The 16017-nt window shown below is 48.8% G+C and overlaps 2 long non-coding RNA genes across 2 annotated transcripts; one reads left to right on the top strand and one right to left on the bottom strand.

Moving 5' to 3' along the window:
- The first annotated feature begins 4342 nt into the window (after nt 1-4342).
- On the top strand, nt 4343-8225 carry LOC109502202. Its single transcript, XR_002744391.2, has 3 exons — nt 4343-4423; nt 5031-5101; nt 7881-8225. It is a non-coding gene; the product is annotated as an uncharacterized LOC109502202 (long non-coding RNA).
- Nucleotides 8226-8617: 392 nt separating this feature from the next.
- On the bottom strand, nt 8618-15022 carry LOC109502203. Its single transcript, XR_002160648.3, has 3 exons — nt 14573-15022; nt 14094-14299; nt 8618-9202 (listed from the first exon to the last, which is right to left on the bottom strand). It is a non-coding gene; the product is annotated as an uncharacterized LOC109502203 (long non-coding RNA).
- Between the last annotated feature and the right edge of the window lie 995 nt (nt 15023-16017).

The following is a 16017-nucleotide window of genomic DNA, read 5'->3' on the forward strand; positions in this document are numbered from 1 at the left end:
TGCAGAGTGAACAGAATCAGTGTCCTTTGCTCAGCACGTCTGAATACCGTCACCGGACTCCCTGTGCGCGCGTGCCTGTGGAAAACTTGTTTTTCTCTCTGGAATCTTTTAACATCTTCTCTCTGTCCCTATTGTTCTGAAATTTCCTGCCGATGTAACTTGGCACAGGCCAATTTTCACCTACTTTTCTGGGAACTTAGTGGGCCTCGCTATGGTAACCAATGTTCTTTAGAGTTCTTGAATGTGCTCTTGGAGGATTTCCTCCACTCTGTTTCCTCTGTTCTCTTTGGAACTCCTGGGACTGAGATACTGCACCTCCAAGGCTGGCCCTCTGGTGTTCTGGTGATTTCTCTGTTCTTTTCCATCTCTGTCATTGGGCTGTACCACACCTGTATTCCTAACTCTTTGGCTGTAATTTTCGTCCTGTTTCTAAATTTTTTTTTTAACATTTATTTATTTTTGAGAGACAGAGCAAGGGCGGGGGAGGGGCAGAGAGAGAGGGAGACACAGACTCCGAAGCAGGCTCCGGGCTCCGAGCTGTCAGCACAGAGCCCGACGCGGGGCTCGAACCCACGAACCGCGAGATGGTGACCTGAGCCGAAGCCGGACGCTTAACCGACTGAGCCCCCCAGGCGCCCCAACTGTTTCTAATTTCATTGGTGTTTTCATAATTCGAGTTCCAAGGGCTGTTTCATAGGTCTGTGCATCACTTGACACAGAAAAGAAGGTTGGAACTTGTCAAAGCATCTCCACGTGCAGAACGAGGAAGAAGATTCCTTTCAGATGGTGCGTTTTCAGTCACAGTATCAGGTCCAGCTCAAGAGGGTAGTTTCAACCTCACACAGTGAGTAGCTTAAACCAAGATGCGGTCGTGTCATTGCCAAAGTGTTGATTTTACTGGCTTGCGTGCAGTCAACACTGCATTTTGGACCAAAGGAAACATCACCTTTGGAAGTAACGGAGATGAGAAAGGTGGGTTTGTGAGTTCGAGCCCAGCATCGGACTCTGTGCTGACAGCACGGAGCCTGCTTGGGATTCTCTCTCTCTCTCTCTCTCTCTCTCTCTCTGTCCCTTCCTCACTCTCCCCCCCCCCCAAAAAAAAAAAAGAATTCCTTCTGGGAAACCTGACTCAGGTGATACTTGTCTTATTCTGGGAAAAGCTCTTCCGTGTGAGCTTGTAGACGTTTGCCGATAGATCTGAATGCCTGGCACGTGAGGTGATTGAAAGGATGAATTTAAGGAATAATCCAAGCTGTTACAATCCCTTCTCCTTAGGATCAGACTATCACTTCTGATAGTTCACATCAAAGTACATGGACTTCCACGAGATACATTTTATGGCTCAAATACTTCTTGTGAATAACGCTTACTGTTCGGCTCTGTTGAAGGTGGCGAGCGTCTTTACGAAAGGTTTTATTCATCCGACTTTTTTCTTAACCCCAAATTTCAAAGAGGACAGGAACACAGTTCAGCGGTACTGAAAGTGTTCATAACCTCAAGGCAGAATTCAACTTTGGGAAGGAGGGATTGAAAGGGAGTGTGAAGGGAAGGAGAGATTGGAAGTCGGTGGTGTGTAACATGGGGAGGCAGGGGGGACCTCAGGCCTCCTCGCCTCCAACTGAGTTTCAGCAACTCTCGCCCCTCTCGTGTAGACCAGAGCTACCCGGTCCTTCCACGCCCCGAGCTTTGGGGTCCGCTGCGGCGAAGTCGGGCGGCGTCTCCACTCTGCCCTCGCCGGTGTAGATTCGGCTCAATGGGCTTTCTTCTCGTTTTAGTTCGAAGGAACACAGAGTAAGTGTGCCTTCAGTCTGCTCCACTCACCTGGAAGCGGGCAGGATTTCGTCCACCTTTTTTGAACCAGGGATATTTCTGAGCCAGGCCCTGTGCTAGCTCCCGGGGATGCAGACGTGGGCAGCAAAGCCCCTGCCCTCAGGGAGCCTGTGGTCCAGCGGTAGACGGACATGCATATAAAGTATTACGAGGCTTGGGGCGCCTGGGTGGCTCAGTCGGTTAGGCGGCCGACTTCGGCTCAGGTCATGATCTCCCGGTCCGTGAGTTCTAGCCCCGTGTCGGGCTCTGTGCTGACAGATCAGAGCCTGGAGCCTGCTTCATATTCTGTGTCTCCCTCTCTCTGACCCTCCCCTGTTCATGCTCTGTCTCTCCCTGTCTCAAAAATAAATAAACGTTAAAAAAAAAAAAAAAAGAGGGGCGCCTGGGTGGCGCAGTCGGTTAAGCGTCCGACTTCAGCCAGGTCACGATCTTGTGGTCTGTGAGTTCGAGCCCCGCGTCAGGCTCTGGGCTGATGGCTCAGAACCTGGAGCCTGTTTCCGATTCTGTGTCTCCCTCTCTCTCTGCCCCCCCCCCCCCGTTCATGCTCTGTCTCTCTCTGTCCCAAAAATAAATAAATGTTGAAAAAAAAATTAAAAAAAAAAAAAGTATTACGAGGCTTCAGGCCCCTGAAATGACACATGAACAGGTGTATCAGGAGGGGCTTGTCTTTCAGCTGGTCCTGAATGGAAACCCTTTTCAACCAGCTTACACAGATGGAGCGGGAGTGGGGTTTTTATTTTATTTATTCATTTTTTGAACGTTTATTTATTTTTGAGACAGAGCATGAACGGGGGAGGGGCAGAGAGAGAGGGAGACACAGAATCGGAAACAGGCTCCAGGCTCTGAGCGGTCAGCACAGAGCCCGACGCGGGGCTCGAACGCATGGAGGGAGTGGGGTTTTTAAAGGATGCTATGAGTGCAGGGGTGCCTGGGTGGCTCAGCTCAGGTCATGATCTCACGGTCTGTGGGTTCAAGCCCTGTATCCGGCTCACTGCTGTCAGCACGGAGCCTGCTTCGGATCCTCTGTCCCCCTCTCTCTTTGCACCCTCCCCTACTTGTGCTCTCTCTCTCTCTCTCAAAAATAAACATTAAAAAAAAAATCCCCAGGGGCACCTGAGTGGCTCAGTTGGATAAGCGTCTGACTTGGGCTCAGTTGACCCCAATGATCTCGCAGTTGGTGAGTTCGAGTCCCGCATCAGGCTCTGTGCTGACAGCTCGGAGCCTGGAGCCTGCTTGGGATTCTGTGTCTCCCTCTCTCTCTGTTCCTCCCCCACTTCCTCTCTCTCTCTCTCTCAAAAATTAATAAAGATAAAGAAATTCATTAAAAAAAATTTTTTTAAGTAAAATATATGTTAAAAAAAAATCCCCGTCTTTGTAAAAACCTAGCTGGACAGCTTAATTAACATTTCAGGACTTGCCCTCTCTTGCCCCTACACTTCCTGCCCCACTTCTTAGCCTGCTTTCTTTTCCCTCCTCAGCTCCTATCACCATTTATTTTTTTCCTTGTTGATATGACGTACTGTCTGTTCCCTATTAAAATGTACCCTCAAGAGAGCAGGGATTTTTCCTTTGGTGTTTCACGGCGTGTCCTGAGCACACGGAATAGTGCCTGACTTAGTGAATATTTATTCACTTATTTTCAAAAATCAATTTCTTTTTAAGTCATCTCTACGCCCAGTGTGGGACTTGAACTCACGACCCCGAGATCCAGAGTCGCGTGCTCTTCTGACCAAGCCGGCCGGGCGCCCTGATCAGTGAATATTTACTGAATGAATGAGAGTCTGGTCTAGCTTCCCTCTGTAGTCTGCCTTCTTCTCCTCCTCCTCCTTCTTGCTTTCCTCAGCATCTGACGGTAAATTGCCGGGTCAGTTCTGGAGCTCTGCGATAAATTCCAAATTCTTGGCCCAAGGACTCTGAGTGACCCAGTTTGAGACAGGTTTCGAGCTCAAGACTCATCAGCTATGGCCTCTGGGGAGGAACCATATGTATAACACGCTTCTCTGTGGTAGGGGTCAGTTCCCAGAGGATCAGAGCTGGACAGATGGCCCCAAATGGCTCTGTGGATGTGAAGAAGCAAGCTAAAATTTATCTAGAAAGTGGTAGCTGCCATCTCAATTATCTTAAACCCAAAACAAAACAAAACAAAAAAGCCCTTTGTATTTTATATATATATATATATATATATATATATATATATATATATAACAAAAAAAAAGACAAGAGACAAGAGTCAGGGCTGCCTCACGGAGACAGAAACAGAGAGAGGCCGTCTGGCGGCTTTTCACTTCTTCCTTCCACTCACTCAACAACCACTGAGCTTCCTTGCTTGGAGCTGTGCCGGTCCCTCGCGAGGTGAGCGAACAAGACAGAAGGGAGGCCTCCCTCCTGGAGCTTGCACTCCAGTCAGGGAGAAAAAAAATGAATGATTAACTCATTAATTAGCAGCACGATTACCAATGCGAATTAATGACAAGACGACTTAATTATTTACCAGGACTCCAAAGGCAAAATACAGGGTATTATAAAGACGAAGGGCATGAGATGTCACCCAGCCTGGGGCCTCAGGGAAGGCTTTTCTGCTGGGACCTCAAAGGTAAGTAGGAGTTAGCTAGGCAAAGGGGAGAATATTCTAGAAAGAAGAAATGGGCCGTGCAAAGGCCCTGAGGCACATTCAAGTAAACAAGGGGAGTCCAGCGAGGCCGGAGGGGTGTGAAGAGGGTGAGAGGAGGCGGAAATGGTGGGCGGGGCCTCCAGGAGCAGTGGGGAGCGTTACTTCGAAGGCCCCTAAACTGGGGAGCTGCTTCAAGTCACAGGCAGTTTAGGAAGGTCACCCTGGAGCCTGGGCTAAATGTGCTGACACGGAAAAACATTCAAGACAGATTCTTAAAGAAGAAAGGCAGTTGGCCAAGTGAAACACACAAAGCTATCCCAGCAGACAAAACATGCGTCTAAGTGAAAACATACAGTCAAAGGTCTGAAAGGCCACACCCCTCATCAAGAGCAGAATTTGCCTCCTCAGGGTGCCACCGACTTGGGACTTGGGACATTTAACATTGCTTTGGGCTCAGTTTTACTCGAATTTTTACAGCAAGACTAAATGTCTGTATGATGTATTTACTTAAACAAAAAGATAGATGTCATTTTCATGAAAGCAAATAAACAAATATGTTGGGTTTGTTTTTTGTTTTTTTTCCTTCCAGAAGCAGACCCCAAGATGAAACTTCTCGTGCAGGTGATTTATTAAGAAAGGACCCCCAAGAGAAAGCAACCGGTAAGGGAAACAGGACAGGGCCAGGGAAGAGGGCAAACAGGGTTGTGATTTCAGACAAAATCCTGAAGGGGGCGGGGGTAACATCTGCTTGATCCCCCTGGGCATTGGGGGTTCTAGAGGGGAGGTCACGGTCTCTGCCGCTGTCCTGCCCTGAAGCATCGGAGTGGGGCTTTCCTTTCGGCTCTGATCCCTCACTGGCTAAAGCACACGGGGGGGTAGGGAATGGGGCCAGGCCAGGAACTTAAACTCTCCAGTTTTTCCAGCTCTCCCCAGGACAAAGTGGCTGCAGCAGCAGGGTCCAGGCTTCTGTAGACGGCTCCCCCTACCCCCGGGGTGGGGGTGGGGGCGTGAGCACTGGAAACTGAATCACCAGCATGCAAACAGGGGAGGTGCACATAGAAATGGTAAAAGGGGGGCACCTGGGTGGCTCAGTCGGTTGGGCGGCTGACTTCGGCTCAGGTCATGATCTCACGGTGCGTGAGGGCTGTGAGTTCGAGCCCCGCGTCGGGCTCTGTGCTGACAGCTCGGAGCCTGGAGCCTGTTTCAGATTCTGTGTCTCCCTCTCTCTGACCCTCCCCCGTTAATGCTCTGTCTCTCTCTGTCTCAAAAATAAATAAATGTTATAAAAAAAAAAAAAAAGAAATGGTAAAAGGGATCCAAGGGAATCTGGGCTAAGCAGAAGTGTCCACTAGGATATTAATTAAAAAAAAAAATAATAATGGTGGGGGCGCCTGGGTGGCTCAGTAGGTTAAGCCTCCAACTTCGCCTCAGGTCACGATCTCAGGGTTTGTGAGTTTGAGCCCCGCATTGGGCTCTCTGCTGTCAGCACAGAACCCACTTCAGGTTCCATGTCCCCCTCTCTCTCTGCCCCTCCCCCGCACACGCACCAGTTGGTACAAAAGAATGTACCCTGTCCCTAGCCATTTTTGCTTTGCCTCAGGAGAACTAGGTTACCAGAGATACTCTGTGCATATACAAGCATACATTTATATTTATATTTATACTCATATTTATATATTTTCTACTCTTTTTTTAATTTATATTGGGAGAGAGAGTGGGGGAGGCGCAGAGAGAGAGAGGGAGAGAGAGAATCTCAAGCAGGCTCTGCATTGTCAGCACGGAGCCCAACATGGGGCTCGGACTCAAACCGGGAGATCATGACCTGAGCTGAAATCAAGAGTCGGCGCTTAACTGACTGAGCCACCTAGGCGCCCCTCTATTTCCTACCCAGTTTAAAAAAACAAAACAAACTAATAGAACAATGTATGTTGACTAACTGGAATTGAAATAAAAACTTAAAAACAGGATTCTCTGTCTCCTCTCTCTGTCGCTTCCTTGCTGGTGCTTTCTCTCTCAAAATCAATAAACAGACATTTAAAATAAAATAAAAATGTAAGGGCATTTGGGTGGCTCAGCTGGTTAAGCATCTGACTCTGCTTGCGTCATGATCCCATGGTTCATGGGTTTGAGCCCCACGTCGGGCTCTGTGCTAATAGCTCAGAACCTGGAGTCTGCTTTGGATCCTGTGTCTCCCTCTCTCCCTGCCCCTTCCCCCACTCATTCCCTCTCTCTCTCTCTCTCTCTCTCTCTCTCAAAAATGATATTTATTCCAAAGCAGGCTCCAGTCTCTGAGCTGTAACACAGAGCTGGACGCAGGGCTCGAACTCACCAACCACAAGATCATGACCTGAGCCGAAAAGTCAGATGCTTAACTGACTGAGCCACCCAGGTGTCCCTTAAGACTTTAATGTAAGTAATCTCTACACCCAACATGGGCTTAAACCTACAACCCCAAGGTCAAGAGTCCCCTGCCAGCCAGCTGGCTGAGCCTGCCCGCTGCCCCTATGCAGTTAAAATTTTTAAATAGATATTAGCCAATAGCCTTCTACAGGCCTGGTCCTAAGTTACGCACCCACCAAAAATTATGAAAATCCTGACAATTTATTTAACTCAGATAAGGGCATCTTCTGTAGAAGTCTCTTACCTCTCTCTGGTGCTTCTGTCTTCCTGGGCATTGAAACAAAAAGCAGATTAGAGTTTATGAAAAGGGAAAGAAAGAATTTTAGGTATAAGATGATTCACTGGAAGTAACACGTGTGTTTTTATTCTTTTTTTTTTTTAATTTTAGGGAGAAGGAGAGCATGAGTGGGGGAGAGGGGCAGAGGGAGACAGATTGAGAGAGAGAGAGAGAGAGAGAGAGAGAGAGAGAGAATGAATCCCAAGCAGGCTCCATGCTCAGTGCAGAGACTGACACGGGGTTCGATCCCAGGACCCGGGGATCATGACCTAAACCAAAATCAAGAGTTGGAACGTTCAACCGACGGAGCCACCCAGGCACCCCAGCATGTTTGTTTTCAAAAAGCAGCCCACTGCAGTATGGTGAGCAGGTAGACAGAGGCACCGGAGCTGGGGAGACGCTGGGAAGTGTCTTACAGTTCTCCCCGATTATTTCACAACCCCTTTTTATTTGATCGAGCTTGAACGGAGCTCAGTTTCAGTTTCTTGCAAACAAGTAGCCTTCACCAGGTCCCTGCCAAAGACCTTGTGATCCCTGGATGGGACAGCTCTCTGACATTGGCCTTCTTTGGACACGCCATCTAATCACAGTATCAATTCCAAGACAGAAAGAGAAGGGAGCTATTTGTAGCTCAGCACCCACCAGGCCCTCAACATCTCTTATGTAAATTGGTCCCTGGTGGTGGTCTTAGTCCCCACCTCCCACATCCATGCCACACCCAGATGACGTATCCAAGCTAATCATGATGATTCCATCCCTTAGACAGCGATGGCTCAAGATTGGTCAGGAGACCCAATTCTGCCCAATGGGACCTGGGCGGGCTCTGCCGGAGAGCTTCGGGGACATGTCTTCTCCTAAGAGACGGTCACAGAATGGTACGGACTCTCCTCTTTCCCTCAACACCGTGGTGCTTGGGTGTGAGCCCTCAGAACTGCAGCTCTTTCAACCGACCTGAGGATAAGAACCAACACGGAGATCGCCAAAGCGAAGAGGTGGCCTGAACCCGCGTCCTGCGTGGCATTGTGGAGTCATCATCAGCCGTCCCAGAAGCTCTCCCTACCCCTACCCCGTCTCTGATGTGAGATGATAAAGATCCTTTTTGCTTAAGCCAGTTTGAGTTGGGATTCCTGTTCTGTGCTATAGAATGCATTGTGACCGATTGGTGCTGGTGCCATCAACTGCCCCTCCTCGTTCCACGGTCTTCACAGGTACGTTGCTGAATTTGGATCAATGTGTGAAACGCATTTACTATGCTCTCCCTGGGCATACATGCTGTTATGCTGATGTCCGGCAGACAGATGGCTGAGAGGTGTAACGCCCCCAGCTGATGCCCCGGAGAGACTCTGTCTTGACTGTAATATGCAAGACCCTGGCCTTCTGAGTATGAAAGGACATGGTGAAGGCAGGAAACTGTTCTCAAACAGAGAAGGCCCTTGACCCAGCCTGATACTTACAAGCATTTTGAGCACATCATGCGATGTCAAAATTCTGTGGCCATCTTGCACTGTGATTACGTCTTTTAATCCTTTCAAGGTTGCTACCCAGAATTTCAAGAATGAATCACTACATTACAGTGCTGCGAGCTAACAACGGAGGTTCAAAGAGCTCAGTGTCAGACCTTGGGCTTGAACTCAGACCTGTCTGCCTCCAAAATCTGGCCTCTTTTCAGCTGGAGGCGCCAATTCTCCGGTTGAACAACATAAAATAACGATAGAATGGTCAGAGTTTTCTAAAGTAGACTGGTTGTACTGGTCTGCCCAGAACTCCTTCCTTATTCTTTTGGGGGAGAAAATCCTCCCTTATTTTCATTTTTATTTTTTATAAGGAGCTGTTCTTTGTGGTTTGACCAATACTAATTCTAGCCTAACTGTTCTTGGTGACAGGGGTGGGCATGACCATGTCCTGCCCAACAGGGTATCCTATTTGCCTAATCTCAGTGACTGGATCAGAGAAAGAACAGATACTTTCTCTGACTGAGTCAAATAGAGTCCGCCTGAGATATTTTTTCCCCCAGAGCTTTTGGAGAAAATTATCTTTCTTCCTAAAATTGTAAGCAAAGTCTTGGACTGTTGGAGGCCATCATCCTGTGAAACAAGAGAAATGGAAGACGTGACCTGAGATCCTGGATCCACGATACCCGAAGTCAGTAGTGTTCTATTTTTGAGTTGCCTAATGTTTTTCTTCTGCTTCTTTGATCTAGGCTTCTGCCTCTTTTTTTTTTTTTTTTTTAATTTTTTTTCCCCCACGTTTATTTATTTTTGGGACAGAGAGAGACAGAGCATGAACGGGGGAGGGGCAGAGAGAGAGGGAGACACAGAATCGGAAACAGGCTCCAGGCTCTGAGCCATCAGCCCAGAGCCCGACGCGGGGCTCGAACTCCCGGACCGCGAGATCGTGACCTGAGCTGAAGTCGGACGCTTAACCGACTGCGCCACCCAGGCGCCCGGCTTCTGCCTCTTTTAAGAGAATCAGTCCTATCATACTTCACAGCCTCCCGTACTGACACACGTGCTCTTTGCACCTCTCACATCCATGCAGAGCTCAGGGTCGATACTAAACTTGCCTGAGAACTTTAAGATCCCCCTCATTTTATACAAGTACGGTGTAAACAGGTGAGTGGGATTCTGACCCCTCGAGGGTTCCTTTGGAGCACAAGATCACACACCAGACCGTGAAAATAAAAGACCTTTGGCTTTCCTTTAGGGTAGAGCAAAAGGAACCGAGTGCCAGTCAGAAAGATGATCTAAGACTGGGGTGGATGTGGGGGGGGGGGGGGGTGGGGAGGGGAGTTTACAATCAATGGCCTGTAGGGTTAGTTGCACAGGTTTTGGGGTTAGTGACTTGGTCTGGATCCTATCTCTATCATGTAATCTCCGTGTGGTCCCGGGCAATTCACTTTCCCTGTCTAAGCCTCAGTTTTCCCAACTGCAAAATTGGCTAATCGTGGCAATCCTAAAATCTGTTCTGAGGGTTAATAAAACAATACACATAATCCCAAATCAAACTATCTTTAATCATAAAAAAAGAATTTCTTGGCTCATATATACCTGAAAAGTCCAGGAGGAACAGCTTCAGGCATAGCTGGATCTAATGGCTCAAATATTGTCATCAGAAACAATTTTGTAGCTCTGCTTTCTTTTGCTCTGGCTCCATTCCCAAACAAGCCACGCTAAATCGCTCTACTTTTTTTTTTTTTCTTAATGTTTAATTAATTTATTTATGTATTTATTTTGAGAAAGCACGAGCGGGAGAGGGGCAGAGAGAGAGGGGCAGTGGATCTGAAGCGGGCTCTGTGCTGACAGCACTGAGCCCAATGTGGGGCTTGAACTCACAAACCGTGAGATCGTGACCTGAGCTGAAGTTGGACGTTCAAACGACTGAGTCACCCAGGTGCCCCTAAATCACGCTACTTTTCACCACCGCTATGACCCTAGTCCAAAACAGCACGGTTTCTAGCTTGATGATGGCAACAGCCTCCTAACTGGTCTCCCTTCTTCCCACACCCCTGCCTCTCACTCCAAGCCTCATCTCCACAGAATGATCTTTTAAAAATGCGATGCCTGTGACTCCTCTGCTCGAAACCTTCTACTAGCTTCTCCGAATAAGATCCAAACCCCCCTCCGTGGCCTGCCTGGCCCCTCAAACTCCACCCTCTGTCTGACTCCCTGAAGGTTCTTGCTCTTTCACTCCGTTGCACTGGGCTTCTCTTTTTTTCCTCAGGCTGGGGGTGTTCCTCTGCCAGGACCTCACCCCTACGCCTTGCTGCCTAACTTCATTGGTAATTCAACTCCCTTGATCTCCTCTCTCCTAGGTCTCCACCCCCAGGATTCCAAGTCCAGTAGAAGGAAGAGCGCCTGCCCTGCTTCCCCACCGGTGGGAACCCAAGTCCAGGGCTGGCTTTCATTGGCCAAAGGGCACATCCCTGAACCAATCACTGTGGCCAAAGGGGTGAGATTCTCCGATTGGTTAGGCTCAAGTCACACGCCCACCTGGAGCTCAAGGAAGTGTGGGCTGAGCGGACAAAGACAGTTCCCCTGAGAAAAATTGAGGTCCTGTTACCGGAAGGGTGAAATAATGCTGGGCAGCAAAAATAACACGTGTATTTTTCGGTTTGCTCAGAGCCTGACATGTAAGAAATGTTGGGGGGAAAAAAGAAAAAAGAAAAAACCGAGTTGCACCGCCTGCAAGAACACCCAGGGGTCCCCTTCATCAACGTTCATTCATTTAACAAAATTTTATTGATATCACTTAATTCCAGAGTCCAAAAGGACTCTGCTACTCTCTTGATTTACAATGATAATGTAAGGGTGCCTGGGTGCCTCAGTCAGTTGGGGGTCTGACTCTTGATTTTGGCTCAGGTCATGATCCCAGGGTCGTGGGATTGAGCCCCACGTCGGGTCCCCACTGAGTGTGGAGCCTGCTTAAGACTCTCTCTCTCCCTCTACCCCTCTCCCCCGCTCATGCTCTCTCACTCTCTCTAAAATAAAAAGAAAATTAAAAATGGGGGGCCCCTGGGTGGCTCAGTCAGTTGAACATCCAACTTTGGTTCAGGTCATGATCTCACCGTTCATGGGTTTGAGCCCCACATGGGGCTCTGTGCTCTCAGTGCAGAGCCCGCTTCAAATCCTCTGTCCCTCTCTCTCTCTGCACCTCCCCCGCTCACGCTCTCTCTCTCTCTCTCTCCCAAAAACAAACATTAAACAAAAATTAAATGGCATAATGTAATTGGTGATACGTCTTTTCTAGAACAGCGCCTGCCATTCATTCAACAATACTGATTGGGCTTTGATTTAGCATCGGAGAGGAGCTCAGCTCACAACTGTGAATACCATAGGTGACCCCTCTCCTCCTAGGGCTTGTACATTCTAGTAGAAAGGAGACAGTCAAAAAGAACAGTTTGAATGGAGACCAAAGCCACTCATAAGGCTGATACCTTAGGGTGAAAAATCGAGTGAAGTGGGCCTCTTCTTTACTGAATAGCCTTTTGTACCTTTGGAATTGTATACTTTTATTAATAATTTTAAACAACATGGATTCATTATTTTTAGAAGTAACGCCATAGAGATACACTGCATCCATTAAGTGGGTAAAGTCAAGTCTGGCAACGCCAAATGACCCGGAGGATGTGGAACAACCGAACCTCTCATGCACTGACGGTGAGGACGTAAAATGCTACAACCACTTTAGAGGACTATTTGGCAGTTCTTACAAGAGTAAATCTACAACTACCCTATGATCCAGCAATTTCACTTTTTTTTTTTAAATTATTTTAATTTTAATTTTTTTTTTTTTTTGAGAGACAGAGCGCAAGCAGGGGAGGGGCAGAGAGAGAAGGAGACACAGAATCTGAAGCAGGGTCCAGGCTCCTAGCTGTCAGCACAGAGCCTGATGTGGGGCTCAAACCCACGAACCGTAAGATCATGATCCGAGCTGAAGTCAGGTGCGTAACCAACTGAGCCACCCAGGTGCCCCTATTTTATTTTATTTTATTTTATTTTATTTTATTTTATATTTTTATTTTTGAGAGAGAGAGAGAGAGAGAGCAGGGGAGGGTCAGAAAGAGAGGGAGATACCGAATCTGAAGCAGGCTCCAGGCTCTGACCTGTCAGCACAGAGCTCGATGTGGGGCTCGAACTCGAACTGTGAGATCATGACCTGAGCTGAAGTCAGATGCTTAACTGACTGAGCCACCCAGGCGCCCCTATTTTATTTTATTTTATTTTTTTAATTTTTTTTAACGTTTATTTATTTTTGAGACAGAGAGAGACACAGCATGAATGGGGGAGGGGCAGAGAGAGAGGGAAACACAGAATCGGAAACAGGCTCCAGGCTCTGAGCCATCAGCCCAGAGCCCGACGCGGGGCTCGAACTCGCGGACCGCGAGATCATGACCTGGCTGAAGTCGGACACTTAACCGACTGCGCCACCCAGGCGCCCCTATTTTATTTTATTTTTTAATGTTTATTTATTTTTGAGAGAGAGAGACAGAGTGCAAGAGGGGAAGGGGCAGAGAGAGAGGGAGACACAGAATTCGAAGCAGGCTCCAGGCTCTGAGCTGTCAGCACAGAGCCCGACGCAGGGCTCGAACCCACCGACCACAAGATGGTGACCTGAGCCAAAGTAGGACGCTCAACCTACAGAGCCCCCCAGGGGTCCCCAGCAATTCCTTCCACTCTTTTATCCAAGATAAATAAAACCTCAGGTCCACAAAAAGATTTGTGTAAGAATATTGATAGGGGCACCTGGGTGGCTCAGTCAGTTGAGCCCCTGACTCTTGGTTTCAGCTCAGGTCATGATCTCACAGTTTCGTGAGTTCGAGCCTCCAGTCGGGTTCTGTCCTGGCAGCGCAGAGCCTGCTTGGGATTCTCTCTCTCTTCCTCTCTCTCTGCCTCTCCCCTGCTCACACTGTCTCTGTCTCTCTCAAAATAAATAAGTAAACTTAAAAAAAAATAATATTGGGGTGCCTGGATGGCTCAGTTGGTTGAGCGTCTGACTTTGGCTCAGGTCATGATCTTGCCGTCTGTGGGTTCCAGCCCTGTGTCAGGCTCTGTGCTGACAGTTCAGAGCCTACATCCTGCTTTGGATTCTGTGTCTCTCTCTCTGCCCCTCCCCCACTCACACTCTGTCTCTCTCTCTCTCTCTCTCTCTCTCTAAATAATAAATACACATTTAAAAAATTAAAAAAATCATAATATTGATAGTTAATATAACCCTAAGCTGAAAACAATACAAATGTCCATCAACAGAAAAATGGTTTAAAACAAGTTATATTATAGTTATACAATGAACTACTCATCAGTTTCAATTTTTAAAAATTACTAACACGTACAACAATATGGATGACTCTCAAAAAAAGAAGAAAAAGTGATATGGGTGAATCTCGAGAAGATTATGCTGAGTGAAAGAAGCTAGACTCAAAAAAACATATTGTATGCTTTAATTTATATTCTTCTAGATAGAACAGGCAAAACTTACCTGTTGTCAGAGAAGGGAGTCCAGTGGTTGCCTGGGGTGGGGTGTGTGGGATTCCTTGGGTAGGAACTCTTAGAACTTTCTCTGGGGCTGGAGATGTTCTGTCTTGATAGAGATGTGGGTTACAGGGGTGTTTTCATTTCTGGGAACTCGTGGAACTGCACGTGTAAGTTCTGTCTGTGCATTTCATCGAATGTAAACGAAAACTCCTTTAAAAAAAAAGTATTTGAATAAGGAAGTTACCGTATACTAGGGAAATGTAGGACAGGGTAACTCCTGGAGGGTATGGGGGTGTGGGCGAACTGGGGGTAGCGTAGAGATCAGGGAAGGTCTGCACCAGAAAGTGAGATTTCAAAGCCCCTAGGGGGACGTCAAACTGTCCCGATGAAGCAGGATAAGGGAGGGGCGACCTCAACACATAAATGTTAGCGTTTGATCTGTGGAGACCTTCCAAAAACAAGTATCCAACGTTCATTTTGTACCTGCCGCTTTATATTGGTGTTTTCGCACTTAATCTCATAGTGACCCTTCCACTGCAGCATTTTGGCTCCCACTTTACAAGTGAGGAAACTGAGATTCAGGGAGGGGGTCGTCGAAGGGCTTCCTGAAGACCAACAACCAGGACGTGGTGTCAGGGCTGCTTCCTCGGTGTCAGTTTCCCTGAAACATAACCTGAAACAGTAACCGCAGAAGACGCTCCAGATCGGGAGGACTGGAGCAAAGGAATGTCCTAGGGAACAAAAGAAGGGCTGGGCTGGCGCGCTCGCACCTCCCACCTCCCCAGGCGCCGGCTCCCAGGTCTCCAGAGAAAGCGGGGTGGGGGCGGGAGCGCGGAAGGCTGGCTCCACTCCGCTGAGTCAGCGGCTCCCGAGACCCAGGCGGGCGGCTCTGGAACAAAGGGAGTCCGCGTGGGGCTGGTGGGGGGTTGGGGGACCAGGGCGGGGGAGAAGGAGCCGGGCCGGAGCCGGGGGAGAGGGGCGGGGAGCGGCGGGGCCCACGCAGAGTGGGGCGGGGCGTGCCCCTGAGAGTAGGGGCGGAGAGGCGGGGCCCATGCAGAGTGGGGCGGAGCCTGATTCTGGGAGTGGGGCGGAGGGGCGGGGCCCATGCAGAGTAGGGCGGGGCCTGATTCTGAGAGTGGGGGGGAGGGGCGGGGCCCGGGAGGAGTGGGGCGGGGCCCGAGCTCGCAGGGGCGGGGAGCCGCGGGGTCCCTCAGGGGCCCCTACCCCAGGAACGCGGCGCGCTGGAGAGAGCCGAGCGGTGGGGAACGCGCCAAGGGGCGCCGGATGGGCTCCCCGAACCTGCGCGCCGCCCGCTCCGCAGCCCCGCCCGTCCCCAGTGTGCTCAGGCCCGAGGCTCCACCGCTAGGGGCTGGGTCCTGGACCGAGTCCTTCTCCTGCGTGGTCCTGTTTCCTCTTCTGTGAATTGACGATGACAGGTCTTGTTTTGCCGGGTGTTGGGAGAGTGGGTTGCGAGAACGGAAGTGAGGAGGAGGGCTTGCTGTCATCTCCTTAACAGACGTCTATTTTGTACTTGCTAGGAAGAACTGTCTTAATAACTGTACTAACACTTCACTCACACATTTCCATTTATTGCACGAAACAATCCATAAACTAGGTAATATTATCACCCCCATTTTACAGCTGAGAAAAATGAAGCTCACACGCGCTTGTGTGGCATGCCCACATGAAGACAAGTAAGTGGCAAGCAGCAGGACTTAAACCTTGGGTCTCACTTCACGTTTTTGGAGTCTTTCTCACCCTAAGGTTCATGCTCTTAACTAGCATTCATTCGTTCATTCATTCATTCGTTCAAAGATATTTATTGATCACCTCTGTGCTAGGTCATGTGTTGGGTGTAAGAATACAGGAAACAAGTGACAGTCCCTACAGAAATGAAGATTACAGTATAGTTGGAAGACAGTGAGCAA

Source organism: Felis catus, chromosome C1, assembly GCF_018350175.1.
Source record: "Felis catus isolate Fca126 chromosome C1, F.catus_Fca126_mat1.0, whole genome shotgun sequence".
In the NCBI taxonomy this organism is placed as follows: domain Eukaryota; kingdom Metazoa; phylum Chordata; class Mammalia; order Carnivora; family Felidae; genus Felis; species Felis catus.